At 37.9% G+C, this 14,766-nt stretch overlaps 1 protein-coding gene and 1 long non-coding RNA gene across 15 annotated transcripts in view; one reads left to right on the top strand and one right to left on the bottom strand.

Moving 5' to 3' along the window:
- LOC149102704 (uncharacterized) overlaps window positions 1–14,766 on the bottom strand; it is a 234,512-nt gene that overhangs the window by 2,827 nt on the left and 216,919 nt on the right. For 3 of the 11 annotated variants that reach the window (XR_016202160.1, XR_016202166.1, XR_016202167.1), the window contains one exon: window positions 3,792–3,882. This is a non-coding gene — a long non-coding RNA (uncharacterized LOC149102704). Of the gene's footprint in view, window positions 1–3,791; window positions 3,883–5,219; window positions 5,305–7,917; window positions 7,992–11,665; window positions 11,812–12,610; window positions 13,456–13,476; window positions 13,673–14,766 lie in introns of those variants that run through there. The other 8 variants (XR_016202157.1, XR_016202158.1, XR_016202162.1 and 5 more) reach the window with 8 other exon arrangements.
- The window catches only part of LOC110043911 (uncharacterized), a 222,544-nt gene that overhangs the window by 103,886 nt on the left and 103,892 nt on the right, over window positions 1–14,766 (top strand). The window lies entirely within an intron of this gene.

The following is a 14,766-nucleotide window of genomic DNA, read 5'->3' as shown; positions in this document are numbered from 1 at the left end:
GAAACAAGCCAACGCTATTTGATTCAGTTTTGCGATAGCATTGCACAATTCCTGTGTGGTGTAGTGGAGATCATTCTCGCTTCACAGTCCAGATCAACACAGGTTCAATTATGGCTCAGGACTTTTTCTTTTTCCTCTTGTTTTGTTGTTGGACGCGCCTGTTCACTGTTCTGACCTCTTAAAACTTTTAAAGAACAGGAAAGGATATAAGCAAAGCCACAAATAATATGTTGTGGTTAACCACTTCAATTCTCCGCGTGACTTCTAAGAAGGAATCTTCGTCGAGACATATTGAATACTTTCACCAAGGTAAAATGCAATATTAGCAGCATCACTCTAGTAGCAGTATCGCTAAATTTTGCCAGAGGAAGCAAGGGAACCAAAATACCAAATTATAAAATAATTGAGCTACTACGCGCGCTCTCATTGGTCGATAGATGTGTTTAGATGAGAGTATGTAAGCACGGTTGTGACGTTTTTAGATTCGCGCGTATTTTTGAGAATTATTTTATAAAAGTAAAACAGCACTTTTTCCGTGTTTACATAGCCTCATCTAAACACTCGCGGGGTTGGGAGAATTCTCGAAAATTATGCAAACCCTCGACTACGTCTCGGGTTTGTATGACTGTCTCGAATTCTCCCAACCCTCCTCGTGTTTAGAGGAGGCTATGTAAACACGAAAAAGTGCTCTATTGTTTTAAATATTGACTACAAAACTTTCCCAAATGCCTATCACGTCTACATTGTCAATGGAATACAAAATAAAACTTCCCTAAGCTCTAGGAAAATACATTTTTTCACGAATTCCACCAGCCAGAAAAAGAAATGATGAAGGGTGTATAGATCTGTTGAAATTAACACAGCAGATTAAACAAATCCTCTGAGAAAAGGATGCTCGTTACCTATTTCTCTTCTACCCCCCCCCCCCCCCCCCACCACTAGCAAAATTAACTGAAACGCTCCCGAAGAAATCTCGTCGTCACGAAAGGCGACAACCACGAACCATTTCCCATCGTACCTTTCTGAAAGCAGCAACATTTTGTCAAACAGCAAACGCACAATTTAGAGCATAATTTATCCTATTTACCTGAAAACTGTCAATATATCATTAACTTATTCATAAAAGATCTTGCAGTATTCAAATGTAAATTAGAAATTAGGCACAAGCTATAATATCCGATTGACAATCACATGCGTATTGAGTGGTGTTGTGGAGATCATTAACGCTCCTCAAACCAGAGTTCCAGACGACCGCAAGTTCGATGACCACTCGGAGCCTTAATGTTTCTTTTTTCTTCTTTTTTATTTTTATTTCCATTTTATTCCCTTCGGTGGACGCGCTTGTTTACTGTTTGTAACATCTTCAAAATTTAGATCGAATACTACAAAAAAAAGATAAAAAAGAGGAACTGCCGTATAAATCAGCGGTTCAATCCATACCCACTTCATAATTACTCCTGATACACATTCCTGTACATCTAGGGCGCGGTGAATGTGTAACTTGTCTCTCGGGCAATACTTCCAGGTTCAAATCCCAAACTGAGCAAATACTTTTTTCTTTCATGTTTCCTTTCCCTTTCTCTTTCCTTTTTTAATCAATGCACACTTCTATGACAATGAACTATTTCCCGACGGTTCTTTCCGTTTCCTGTCTTTAAAAGTATTATCTGAAGCTTTTGATCATTCGGCAGTTCGTCTAGTAGATTAAGTTTGGCTATGAAGTGAAAAATATTTTTACGTGTTTTTTGTCGCTTGTTATGTCTTCTTTTCGAAATTGCCAAAAGCGAATAATGTTAAAGAGAGAAAAATCCTCCTTTTTGCCGCCCAAAGTGAGCTCATTATAGCAAAACAGTGGGTCCGGAGACTGGCAATGAATTTACAAGCGATGACGTAGGAAATTGTTCCAGTAATTTGTTTACCCCACTTCGCCTCTGTAGCTACGTGAATTACTACAGAAGATTTCTTCGAAGTTCGCCATTTTTTTGCAAGTAAAATGTCAGAGAGTGATGGATATATGTCCTCTAGTGAAAGTTCCAACGTACAAGAGCCGGAAAGTTGCGATGAAGTCGTCTAAACAATTTCCTACGTCACCACCTTGTAATACATTCGTTTCGGCCGCGCGCAAAATGGACCCACTTTCGGTTGGCAAAAAGTCAGATTTTTCTCTCTTTCACATTATTCGCTTTTAGCAATTTCGAAAAGTAGATATAACAAGCGACAGAAAAATGCCAAAGAACTTTTCTGAAGATATGATTGATCATCGCAGTTATCCACACAACTTAAGCAGTTGTGAAATTAAAGCCTGAAAAATATTCAGGCCTGAACGGGATTCGAACCCATGATTTCTGCGATACCGGTGCAGTGCTTTACCAACTGAGCTATCAAACCAACTGGGAGCTGGTCACATTGTCAGTTCGTAATATACCCGTAGATGATGAAGAAGGCCGTTCAGGCCTGAATTTTTTTTCAGGCTTTAATTTCACAACTGCTTAACTTGTGTGAATTACTGCGATGATCAATCATGTCTTCATATCTTTCTCCGCAGTTCAAATTATGATATTTCATATATTCACTTGTATTCTTCATCATCTACGGGTATATTATTACGCACTCACAATGTGACCAGTTCCCAGTTGGCTTGATAGCTCAGTTGGTAGAGCACTGTACCGGTATCGCATAGGTCATGGGTTCGGATCCCGTTCATGCCTGAATTTTTTTCAGGCTTTAGTTTCATAACTGCTTAAGTTGTGTGACTGCAATGATCAATCATATCTTCATATCTTTCTCCGCAGTTCAAATATATGGTCTTTCATATATTCACTTGTAAAAAACTTTTCACTTCATAGGCACTTTAAATTATTTCGATTTCAAACTCAAAATATGCTAGCCCGACAAAAGTATTTTCTCGTGCCCTGAATTATCACCAGTGTTACGTAGGTTTACGAAGAAAAGCCATTACGATCTGTCTTTACAACCGAATAACGCGAGTCCGTGTTTGTAACTTGTGTCCCGTCAATCGATATGATCAGTCCATTGGACCTGTGTACAACCGACCGTTTTTTCAACCTCCATTGAACTGGCTGACCAGTGAGAGTTTCAATTTTTTTTAAGCACACACAGAAACAGAAATATACTTTCGACTGTCGATTTACGAAAGAGAAACTACACATCAACTACCACACTATTGATTTAGGAACGCAAGCGACTGCGAAAGCTTTATGCACTGGTCAGCGGATTCATTAAAAAGTTAACACGAATCGATGGAAGGAAGGAAGGAGCGAGTGAAGGAGTAAAAGTCAATGTCCTACCTACACTCAGAAAATGACATTTTCTGAGTAAAAAGAGTAATTAAGTTGTTGGACTTGTCCTAGAATTTGATGATGTGGGGGTAACAATCAAGTAAATTCCCAGGGGTAACTCAGCCCCAGGGTAACTCCCATATAAATCTAGGACAGGGTGCCCGTCTACCTTTGGGGTTGAAAACGGTTATGGTACCTCTTAGGGTGTTCAGCCTCAAAAGGTCCACATCAAGAGCTCTTGTGGTACCTTTTAGGGTATTGAGCCGAAAAAATACAACACGAGATAATTTGTTGTTTTAGAATTGGTACCTCTTAGGGGTAAAAAAACTTCAAGCCACGCCCACAAAAAAACAGTACCTTGGTACCTCTAAGGGGGTCTTTTCAATATTTCCAATGAGCACCCCCCGTCCTTTTTATTTGGGAGTCCCCCTCTCGGAGAATCTGAGCCAGGTTACGGTTTGGGTTGATAAATGCATAAGAGCACATGTTTACCTGGGTCCTAAATTGCAATAAAATTGTCAATATCTTGAATAATGGTACATGGTGTTTATCCTCTCCTTGCCTTGTCCTGATTTGTCTCCAACTGAAAAATAGAAGGAACAGCAAGATTTAGATCAAATGATTAATGGCTGGCATAGTGTGCTTACTGATTCTTAACACAAGGAACCTGGCCAAACACTTTAAACAAAGCCTGTCTCAGCAGGCCCAGGAGTACAAATGGCTACTTCAGGTCTTCTATGCAGATGCTATGTAGGCTTGTCACGCAATCTTGCATGAAGAGCGTGATTAAGTGACGGGCCTGAAGAACATCTGGGTAGGAGGCTAGCTCTGTTTCAGTCACCCACTAATTCTAGGAACAAGGCGGGGCAAGTACATAAAACTGGGGGCCGCCTATGATGGACTAGCATCTCATCCAGGGAGAACAGGAATACAGTTCTTTCAATAGGATCTGAAGTGAGTGGCTGCTCTGGTGTAACAACTGTCAGAAAGTATTAAGAGGGGCCCAGAATAACTTCCTCTAGGGCGGGAGGGGAGTGGGGCTGAGCCGGGATGGGTTGGTGGGTGGGTGGGGGGCGTGTCATACCCAAATACTATTTTAGTATGAAGAATGAATTACATGTAACATGATCTGAGGAGGTGTTCTACATTCCGTAGGAAATATGACAAGTTATCAGTGAAGTTTAGAAATCAAATAATATTTACCACAAATGACTACAACGTTTGCCATAGATCTGTCTTTAGCAGTTTCAAAATTAAAAGGGTATTTTTTTTTAAATCTACATGTATTCTTGAGTTGAGTCAATTTAAAGATTGCAAAAAAAAGAAACAATATTGATTTGAATCATTCACCTTTGTTCTGTCTGCATAGGTCCATTTCATTGACTTGTAATTCGAAAGGTTGGTTTATAAAAGTTGTTTAAAAGTTGAACCCCACTATAACTCATCATTCTTTCAGAAAATATGTGCTAACATGGATATGTGGGTACAATGTTTATCACCCTTGACCCCTCTTGAGATCCCTTCAGAGGAGGGGGTGTTGGATGCTACAGATAGGGTCAAATCTTCTAACAACTGACCAGTCTTCACCACCTTGGTAAATGGAAAACTTATTTGCCCAAAACAATTAACTTGGTCTACTCCACCAAGCACGTAAATGACAAGTATTCAAGTCATACCCCCAAGAAATATTATTTTCCACTATGTCAGCTATCTAAAAACTTCACTGCATGTACTTGTACTTGAGAGTGAGATTAAAACTCATTGTTACGACAGGGGTTTTTTCTCTCACTTGCTTCAACTGCTGCAATGGCTTTTTCAATTCAACAACTAGAATTAACATGACAGATAATCTCTGGCATTAGGAAAAGTAATATACTTGTATAGATGTATTTTTTCACAAAACATAAACCATTTCCATACCTGGGCAACTGTTATTACTGAACTCTTCATTGTAAGCTTAACAGGAACTATCCTAGTATGGTACATATACATTTGATGATGGAAACTGAAATAAATAAAAATAAATATTATTTAAATAATTTTTAAAACAATTTAACTTAATTAGGGACAAATGGCTCTTGTACAGTCTTATACTAGTGCAGTGCAAGCAACCTGCACAGCAAAACATATATTGCATCTCAATAGCCTCAAACAGTTAATTTTTGATTTCAAATTATGTATCAAGCCAATAAGACAAGAGATAAATTATTTAGAAAAATGACTCAGTTACACTGAAGAGGAAATCCAGTGAGCGGCAGTAGGAGAGGGGGTCGGCAGGGGTGACAGAAATGAAAGGGGCATGCCAGAGCTTACCTGCAAGGAGTTAGGGAGAAACTAAACCATCTTCTTTATGCTCTGTTAACAATGAGTGAAGGGAAACCTCCCTCGCTGTGGGGATGGGTTTTCCAATATTAAAACAAAGGAGCTTTGGCACTTGCTAGCTCTTAATACATTCTGGAACCTTTATATGAGTACGAATATGAGATAGATGATCAAGCCCAAACAATAAAAACTGAAAGAACGGCTGAGAAATAGCAGTTAAATGAGCACAAAGCAAACAAACGCCGGGCAAACACAACCCAACCAAACAAACATATCGCCAAAAGCACAGACAGATGCCTACACACTACAAACAGATGCCCAACCCCCCCCCCCCCCAAAAAAAAGAAACAAACCAAACTGAATGAACAGGCAAATGAATGCAAACAAAAACAAGGCTGAACACACCCAAATGGAACAAACAGCTGAGAGAACAGAAACCAACTGTACTATCAAACTTCTTTTAAACCTGAATAATTTATAAAGGAGAAATTATTTAGTGCTATGATAAGCAATGAAATTAACACATACATGTACAACAAGCTGAACCAATAGCAATGATAGCAAGGGAAGGCTGCTACATGTATCTAAGAGTAACCAGCATTTTTCCTTTAAAACTTTATTGTGACCTTTCAAGGAAGCTTGCTAAAAGAGTTTTTATGAAAGCAAGTTCATCTAAGTTGTCTTTCTTAATTAATTCTTCAGTGACTTTGAGCTCATCATGTACAGGTACTGCACATTGCAATATTATCGCATTCGCAGAACACAGTTCATAATCTTGGGTGTCCTGTGGTGTCAAGGGTTACCTCTTTTGACATGTTTTTATTGAACATCTGCATTTTCTGCTCCATTTTAAATGTAATATATCATGTGTGCATTGTGTCATGATTTTTGTTGTAGTATGAGCAAGTCTGAGCATTGTAAAGTGGATATCTAAAGATTACCTCATGGTTTGTAGTTAATTTTACACATGTATGTTCACGAACACAACCTTGAATCGCCTTGGCTTTGGGATGCTAACCGTGGTCTCAAACAGTTATAGTTTGATTGGCTGCATTATTTTGTTGATTAGCTCCAGTCGTGACAAATAGCTTGGTCTTTATCCAGTCAAATATTGTCGGTAAAAAAGTACTCTAAAGGCATTAGATCCAGACTTGATTGTAGAATATCGGGCCACTCATTTGCATTTCATTAAATTTGAATTGTTTCTTCTGTTTCTATACGACGATAAAGTTGACAGTTACTTGTGATAACACATTGTTCATGGCTAGTCTTACACAACTCGTTTCGTCCCAGCCAAGGGACTCATCAGAGACCTTTCTGCTTGGCAAACTCGTTGGGCATCGCGCCCAAAGTCCCGTTCGCTAACAAAATGACGACAGCAATCTCGCCTTACATGTATATCGCATAAGGATTCCCGACCGCACAAATTCACGAGTGAAAATTGACAACTGTCAACTATATTGTCAATTTTCACTCATGAATTTGTGCGATGAAACGAGCTGCGCAAGACTAGCCACGAACAATGTATTATCACAAATGTTTCTATACGCTTCGTTTTTAGAAGCATTGAGGGATATGTTAATAACTAGCCTGGTGTTGTAAAGTCGCTCATTGGAATCAGTCGTACAGAGTTTGTTTACAACAAACGCACACGCTATTGTAACTGATTGTTTAAATTTGTGCTTCCAGCTTAGAATAATGTACGTAAAAAATATACTGTTACAAATAAGGTTTTATGCTTAAACATTAATAGTTTATGTGAAAATATTTAACACGAAATTAGAAGCCTAATGTAAATATTTGTGAGTCTATGGAAACAGGTGCCGTCACGCATTGTATCAACAAATTGTATTTTATGGAGCTGACTGGCATGGACTTTGACACTATGATATATGATTTTATCAGTCTGTAAAACCTCCGTTGTTGATAAAAAGAATTAATGTTGATTTTAGCAATAAACACAGGTTGAAAGTCAGCTAGTGAAATCATAAGGTTAATATATATTAATGTGACGGCGTCGAACGCACTCATAATCTTTGACTACTACTAGTGAACAATGTACTGCAGCTGACTTAAGGTTGGTGAAGACTAATGTAAACACTCCTTCAGGATGGTCGAGTAGGCCTCAAGAATCAGGCAAGAAAGTAAGTCTGGTAAGGTTGGACTTTATGCTCCAAGCCACAGTAGTCAAGTTTGAAACAGTTACTTGCCTAGTGGCTGTAAACAAACCTGAAAAGATGTCAAACACTGTTAGTAGAAGTATATATTTAATAAAGATATTGCAAGATTTTCTCACCCGAGTAACTGATATTATTGAGCTTTTTTGGTCACACTTTACAGCAGCCATTCTGGTATTTTCCATGATAGAATCTGAAATGAAATTGTAAAGCAAATAAAATATTTCAAAATTCATTCAGAATGCAAAGGAAATGTATTTACTGCACAAGGCAACAGTTCTAAAAGCCAGAGGAATTAGCTTGTAAACACCAAAATTACTCCCTGCCATTCAAGTGCTTTAGTGACAGCTGTGTATCACATGTGCTCATCACTAATGGAAAATAAATATACAGTGACAATCAATAATACAATAGACAGAGAATCAATCATTCAAAGTGATATGCCAGCACTTTTTTCTATCTCTTTGGTTATGTAAACTTTATTTCTCTGTGTGAAATGTGTTGCAATTTAGGAATGTTTATAAAAAAAAAAATTACCAATGAAATATTATTAAGGGACAGTGCCATGGCCTGTGCATGTGTGATTGCATTCTCATTTTGGCTTGATGATTTCTCTCTCATTCCTTTTTAGAGGGATTTAAAAAGGAGATTTCTCAACACTATATCATTTTGAGGTCACTATTTTAAATGACCTGTACCACTTGCTGTGTTTCTGACCCTGCTGGGCTGCAGCGTGATCTTCACACTTCACCAACTGTTAAGTATCCCGACTTAACAGCTATTTTTTTTCCTCCAGCACAGTGTATATCATCACAGAATGCATATTCTGCATTTCATAACAATTTAAAACATAATACTGTATTTCACTTTAGTTACCATTAAATTGCAAGACAATCCATACATCTTTCGACTTGCTGTTGCTATGTGATTTATCTCATGTAAGTACTAATTACATTTCACCTGCATATTTCCACAGATTCCTATGTACATTTATTTTAATATGCCACTTGACTTGAACGATACAGTACATGTAAATATATGCAGATTCTTTAAAATGTAACAATATAGTGTGCAAGATATATTAAATAGCCTTACATTCATGTCATTTTTGCCTGGTGAGTTTGGATGACTTCAAGTGTTTAATTAAATGTCGGTTGGCTTATGTGTTCACACGGATAAACTTCAAGCATTTGAACAGTTAGCCAAACTTTTCAAACAGTCAACTTTTCGATCAAAGGGTCACTGACTTAGCACATGGTCAGTAAACCATAAGCGCTTGAAAGTCTCTAAAGCAATAAGAATGATTCTAATTAATCATCAGAAAACTGGATAAATGATATATTTCAAAGCACACGAATAACTACTTAGGTTGGAAATTGTTTGGATGTTGAATTGTCAAGAAAACAAAAACACAATTTTGCCCGTGTTTGTTTCATTGAAGTCATCATCGTATGCAATGCCTATCCAGAAACATTTCCAACCAAATTCCATCGATATAAACGAAGTAGCCGGCAGTCACAAATTATTTTGAAGAAACATGATTTACTATCAGTAAAATACGGTAGACGATCAAACTTGTTTAATAGCGCAAACACACTCCGAACTGTTACATGCAATTCACACGCAGGGATCGGGATGGACCTGCGCCATGAGCATATGGCACATAAAGCCATGAAATGGTGCATTCAGAAAGTACTCACCGGGCCTTCAATGTTCCCCAGCCGTGAAACAGCTGATAAAATATGCACTATTTTGTGGAATGGATTTTCATTTGTGAAATTTTCAGTGTAATAACGAATAAACACGCAAGAAATCACGATGCCTTTGCTCTTTAATCGACATTATAAGAGCGTTTGTGGTTCTTGCTCAATCCATGTATGTGCTTTCTGTTTTCAATGATAGAATCAGGTGATTTGAATATGTTTTGCATGCTGTAATTAGCCAAAATAATGAGCCTCTGAAAGCGAAAGTTATGAAATTGGACAAGACTTGGATATTATTGCCATTTTGCACTACGAATGCCGGGTCCACCAAAACGAATTGTGATCCTAAAAACAACAATGAGTTCAAAGCTTCCAAGCCTTCTAGTTTTTTGATGAACAAAAATTTCAAAGTAAGTGGCTAACTTTGTTGCCTTTGCTTGCTTACTAACCCTGAGGGGGATGCTGTGTACTGTAAGGTCTGCTTAAAACATGGCAAGAAGAACAGTCGTACTATGACCGCCAAATATAAAACATTTAAAACAAGCAGCATGACGAGACATGAGGACCTTCCAGATCACAAACATGTGTTCAAAACATGCGTAAAAGTATAAAACAACAACAATCAAGAATTACGTATCGTTTGTCGAAATTTTTTTATGGTCCATTTATTTACCCTAATGGCCCAAACTTGTCATAAATGACCTATAACTTTCCAATGCCATGGGCTATAGGCTCATTTACCAGTTTTACCTTCCCAATCCCTGCTCAGGTGACGCAAGTAAAAAACTTTTCCTGGACAGGATGGGGGAAGTTTGCTCATAGCCTGAAATGTCAGTCCTCAGACGACGACTGACATGCCTCTCAAGCTAGAAATATACTGTCCACAACCTCAGTATGATCCAACACAAAATAGAACACAGGTCACTGATTACCAGAAAGGTATGTTTGTTATAATCTTAAACAAAGTGGGACATCGCATACCATAGTTTTACGTTAATTCATGTGACCCAAACACAGCCATTATTAATTGTTTTCATTCAACTACCACAGTGACTACATGTATATTTCAATTCAATGTTTTTGTTTTCAATAAAAAAAAGGAAACAAAAATATATACTAAGGCAAGCTAACTTTAAAAACTTAAACTGCAACAAAACACAACATAAGACAGTTGGAAATTGAGCATTCATGAACGAGACACCAACTTGATTTTTTTACATGCATACCAAGGCTTTCTGTTTGGCTTGATAAATTGTTTTACTGTTCTTTTCTGTCTGTCTTCCGAACTCTGTAGCTTCTGGTTAACTTTGGGTGCATTGCTTTGAGGTGGATCTGGATCACTCGGATCATGCTGCATCAAAGGAACCGATGAATCCATGACCAGTGTGGATTCATCAGTTCCTTTGATGCACCATGATCCGAGTGATCTTGGGTCACTGATCCTGATTCAGATTACCGCAAAGGAACGCACCAGTAAGCTTAAAATGTTTTTTTAAATGTTTTTATAACGGTTTTATAACGGTTCCAAGACTTGAAACGGATATGGGAAATATATGCTTCCAGTTGATTTCTTTATGGATTGCTTTTGCCATTTAAACAGATGCTTGGATTTTTTAACGGATTGCTTTTGCTGTTTTAACGGATACTTAGATTTCTTAACTGATATGTCTTTCCATTCTAACAGATGCAAAGAAATTATGAATAGTTGCAAAAGCCATTTGAACCATTTGATTGTAATGTAAGACACTTCGCCTAACGCTTGAAATGGTTTTCATGAAACGTTTAAACCGATTACAAACAGATAACAAATGGATGATAACTCAAAATAGTACTAGTACTAGTACCCAGTCTACCTATAGGGCAAAATATGCTCTGGAGGTCTGTCACATGTCATCCCATATACATACATACATACATACATACATACATACATACATATCCACAAGATTTGCCCTGACTTAAAAATTAAAAATAAATTTGGGAGAATGATTATGGATTCAATGCACAGTGAATGATGACACAAGGCAGCCCAAAGAACCTTTGATTTGACCTGGAACTAAACAAGGCAAAAGACAAGCAAAAGTAAGCTTATTGCAAATTGATGTAAACATGACTTCATGGTATATTTCGGTTGCAGCAAGGGATAAAACATTGAATTCTTTACCTCATGAGATAGCTGATCATTGTGAACAAGCTCTAACTTTTCAAATTTGAAGGTTACTCCAACTGCAGTGTCTCTATAAGACTGTATGACATGCTGAAGTAATTCTTTCCCCTCTCTCATGTTGAAATTGGAAACTTGAAGAAGTTCTGAAAGGCAGGACAATTGAAAAACTGAGCAGTGATTAACCGAGATAAAACAAAGTCATTTAAGCTTAGGCCCGGTTTAAATTTTACATGTTACATACTCTGAATTTAATACTAATTTGGGTCGACTTGAATTAACAAGTTCAACATTTGATTTAAACTTAGCATTTTTTGTGCCAAATAAAATTGCTGAGCGCGAGCGACATGTTCATTCCTAGACTCTGTTTCAAGTTTCCCATCAAGAGGGCTGACAATGATAAGGAGCACATTTTGCGTTTCGATCGTTCACACCTTTCAAGTACCATTTGCGCATAGAGGACGTGCGATTTACAATGTGGATGACAGTGCATTACTTCTTATACTCTGATTTTCGTTTCACTTTCCCACTCAAATTCAAGTCCATAGACTTTGCTCTCCATCTTCTAGTGAAAAAAGAGAAAAAAACTTTGTCACACGCTACATTTTGTCTTGCCTTGCCTCTTCTTCAAATTAAGTAGAGCATCTCATACAAAAAAGCATTGCAGCATGTCAAGCCAGTAAGTTTTATACTCTGCTGAAGAGAAGTACAAACACTGCATACACTATTTTATCTTTTTCTCAGCTCGTGAGCGGATGCAATTCAACAAATCTAGCAATCTGATTGGTTCCTGGAGCAGGCGGAATTTTCTCATCCGGACCACCACAGCGGGCGGAATCCGTCGAGTTGATCTATTTTTGTGAACGAATTAGCGGTAATCATCAATCTTTCGACCTTTTTACACTTCCATCGACAATTAATCAATGCAAATTTATCTCTATTCACCTTTAAATGGCAAGGAAAGTCACTGTAAGTAAATTCAATTGAATTTTTTGAAGTTGTTTGGCTGTTTGTAGCTTGGTGCTGTAATTGTGCATAATCCTGTGTGTCCTTTTCTGTACAATTTTAAGTAAAAAATTGAGTCAATTTCAGTCAGGTTTACCTCTCTGATCGTTGCTGTATTTGAGAGAATTTCTGTGGAATACACTTAACAAATTTCCTCGCTATTTGCTACTCAATTTACGTTAGAAAACTCTGATTTCAAGTGATTCGCAACAGCTGACAGAAATTGTTTTTGTAGTACAACTTCAATCTTTGCATGAAATTTCACACTGGAAAAACACTTTCGCAGAACTCAACTGGTGAACTAAATGCAACTAACATAAAGTAGTTCAAAATAAATCTGTTCAATCTTAAATACATCTTTCTTTGTCTAGTATCGGAGTTACTCGCTTGTTCACTCGTTAGATTTTTTAAGAATGGTTTGTAGATGGCGCATAAGCCAATTCAATGACAAAGTTGCATAAACAAACCTACTTGTAAGCCAATTTACTGCAGGAATAAAAGATAAACATGTTATTGGCCAGCTTATGGTCGGTCCGTATCGTGAAAAACTGTGACGTCAGACTTGAAACTGCTGCCCTTGGCCTGCGACCTTGGGCAGCATTTTCAAGACCTTGGTCACAGTTTTTCCCTATACGGACTGACCATACAACAACAACAATAACTTTATTTACTCATACATCTACAGTGCCTTTATATCAATGAAAAGTATAGACAAAGAAAAAAGTGTACTATATGAGTCTGGAAACTGAAGTAACCAAGGGTTTTCTCGTCAGCTTCCCGTTATCATATTGCCATATTGCCATTACCCTGCATGTCATGTAGCATAGAACGGTTTTTGCTTAACAGCCGAAAAGTAATTGGTTTACCATAACTACGTTGCACGATTGGATTGAAGCAAGAACCACACATACTAGCATCCTCACTAGCCTTCCATCTACATCTTCTACAATTGCCACCAAAAATTCCCACCAGCTTGTTGGGCACATGTCATGCAGCACAAAACTGTGGAGTAATGCATTGGTAAAATATAGTTTAACAGAATTTATGAATTGGATTCGGCACATGTAAAATGCGGCATTTAAATCAACTGTCAAACTCCAGTCGCATATTTCACTGGATCAGTCGAATGTTCAACTGAACTCACATTTAATAGACCATTTTACAGTTGTCTACTTGGTGACCTGGCCTGTGAATGGCAGCGAGGCTAGAGGTGGCCTTACTTTGGTACAGACATCTCTGCTTTTGTCATGTCAGTGCACCTGGTTAGCATTAGAACAACCTGATTTACACAACAAATGCCAGTACTGGTCAGCAGTACCAGAGTTGAGCATGCTCTTGAGCTGTCGCCGTGGTGCCCTATTCATTGTCCTGTTACTCGGCTGTTTATAGTTTCACTGTGGTTTGATTAAAGCCTTACACGAACTGGTCGTTCCTTGGTTCTAGCGTTGTACTATTTACTGGCAAAAAGCAGTGAGGTCTGTATCAAAACAAGGTAACCTCCAGCCTCACTGCCATTTAAAGATCAGGTCACTACGCAGACAACTGTAGCATGGTCTATCCAAATAGGTCGCATTTAATTGGTTTAAACGTCGCATTTTGCATGCTCTTAATGACGGTGCCTACTTTTGTTAGTGCGCACATGTTCTGTGCATCACGCAAGGCATGGTTTAAGCACCACACACACACTGGGTTGACATTGACGCAATAAATTTTGCTACCAAGTACACGACTTAAATGAAAGCAAAATTTTCCTTCTGTGACCAAATCAACTACTTAAAACAGGGACACCAGAATAGTAGCATATCGCTAACCACTAACTGTGTAAGTCTTCCAGCTGAAAAACTAGCTGTTATCTGTCAGAAATTTAACTGAAATCTAACTGTAAACATGTACCTGTAGATGGCATAGAGATATGCAAATGTTTCACTTACTGGGGAGGTGACAGGAAAAAATGTAACGGGCATTGTAATAGTTTTCACAAAAGATCAATAACTTTAAAAAATGCATGGTTACCCTACATTTTATATTATGAAATGGAAGTGGCAAGCCTATTCAACACATGATTAGTTTGTGGTTGTGAGCTAAAGGTATTTAGA

This window comes from Orbicella faveolata, unplaced genomic scaffold (genome assembly GCF_042242905.1).
Source record: "Orbicella faveolata isolate gen_17 unplaced genomic scaffold, um_ofav_v1 contig_35, whole genome shotgun sequence".
In the NCBI taxonomy this organism is placed as follows: domain Eukaryota; kingdom Metazoa; phylum Cnidaria; class Anthozoa; order Scleractinia; family Merulinidae; genus Orbicella; species Orbicella faveolata.
The sequence above is the reverse complement of the archived record's forward strand: the minus strand, read 5'-3'. Positions and strand labels throughout refer to the sequence as shown.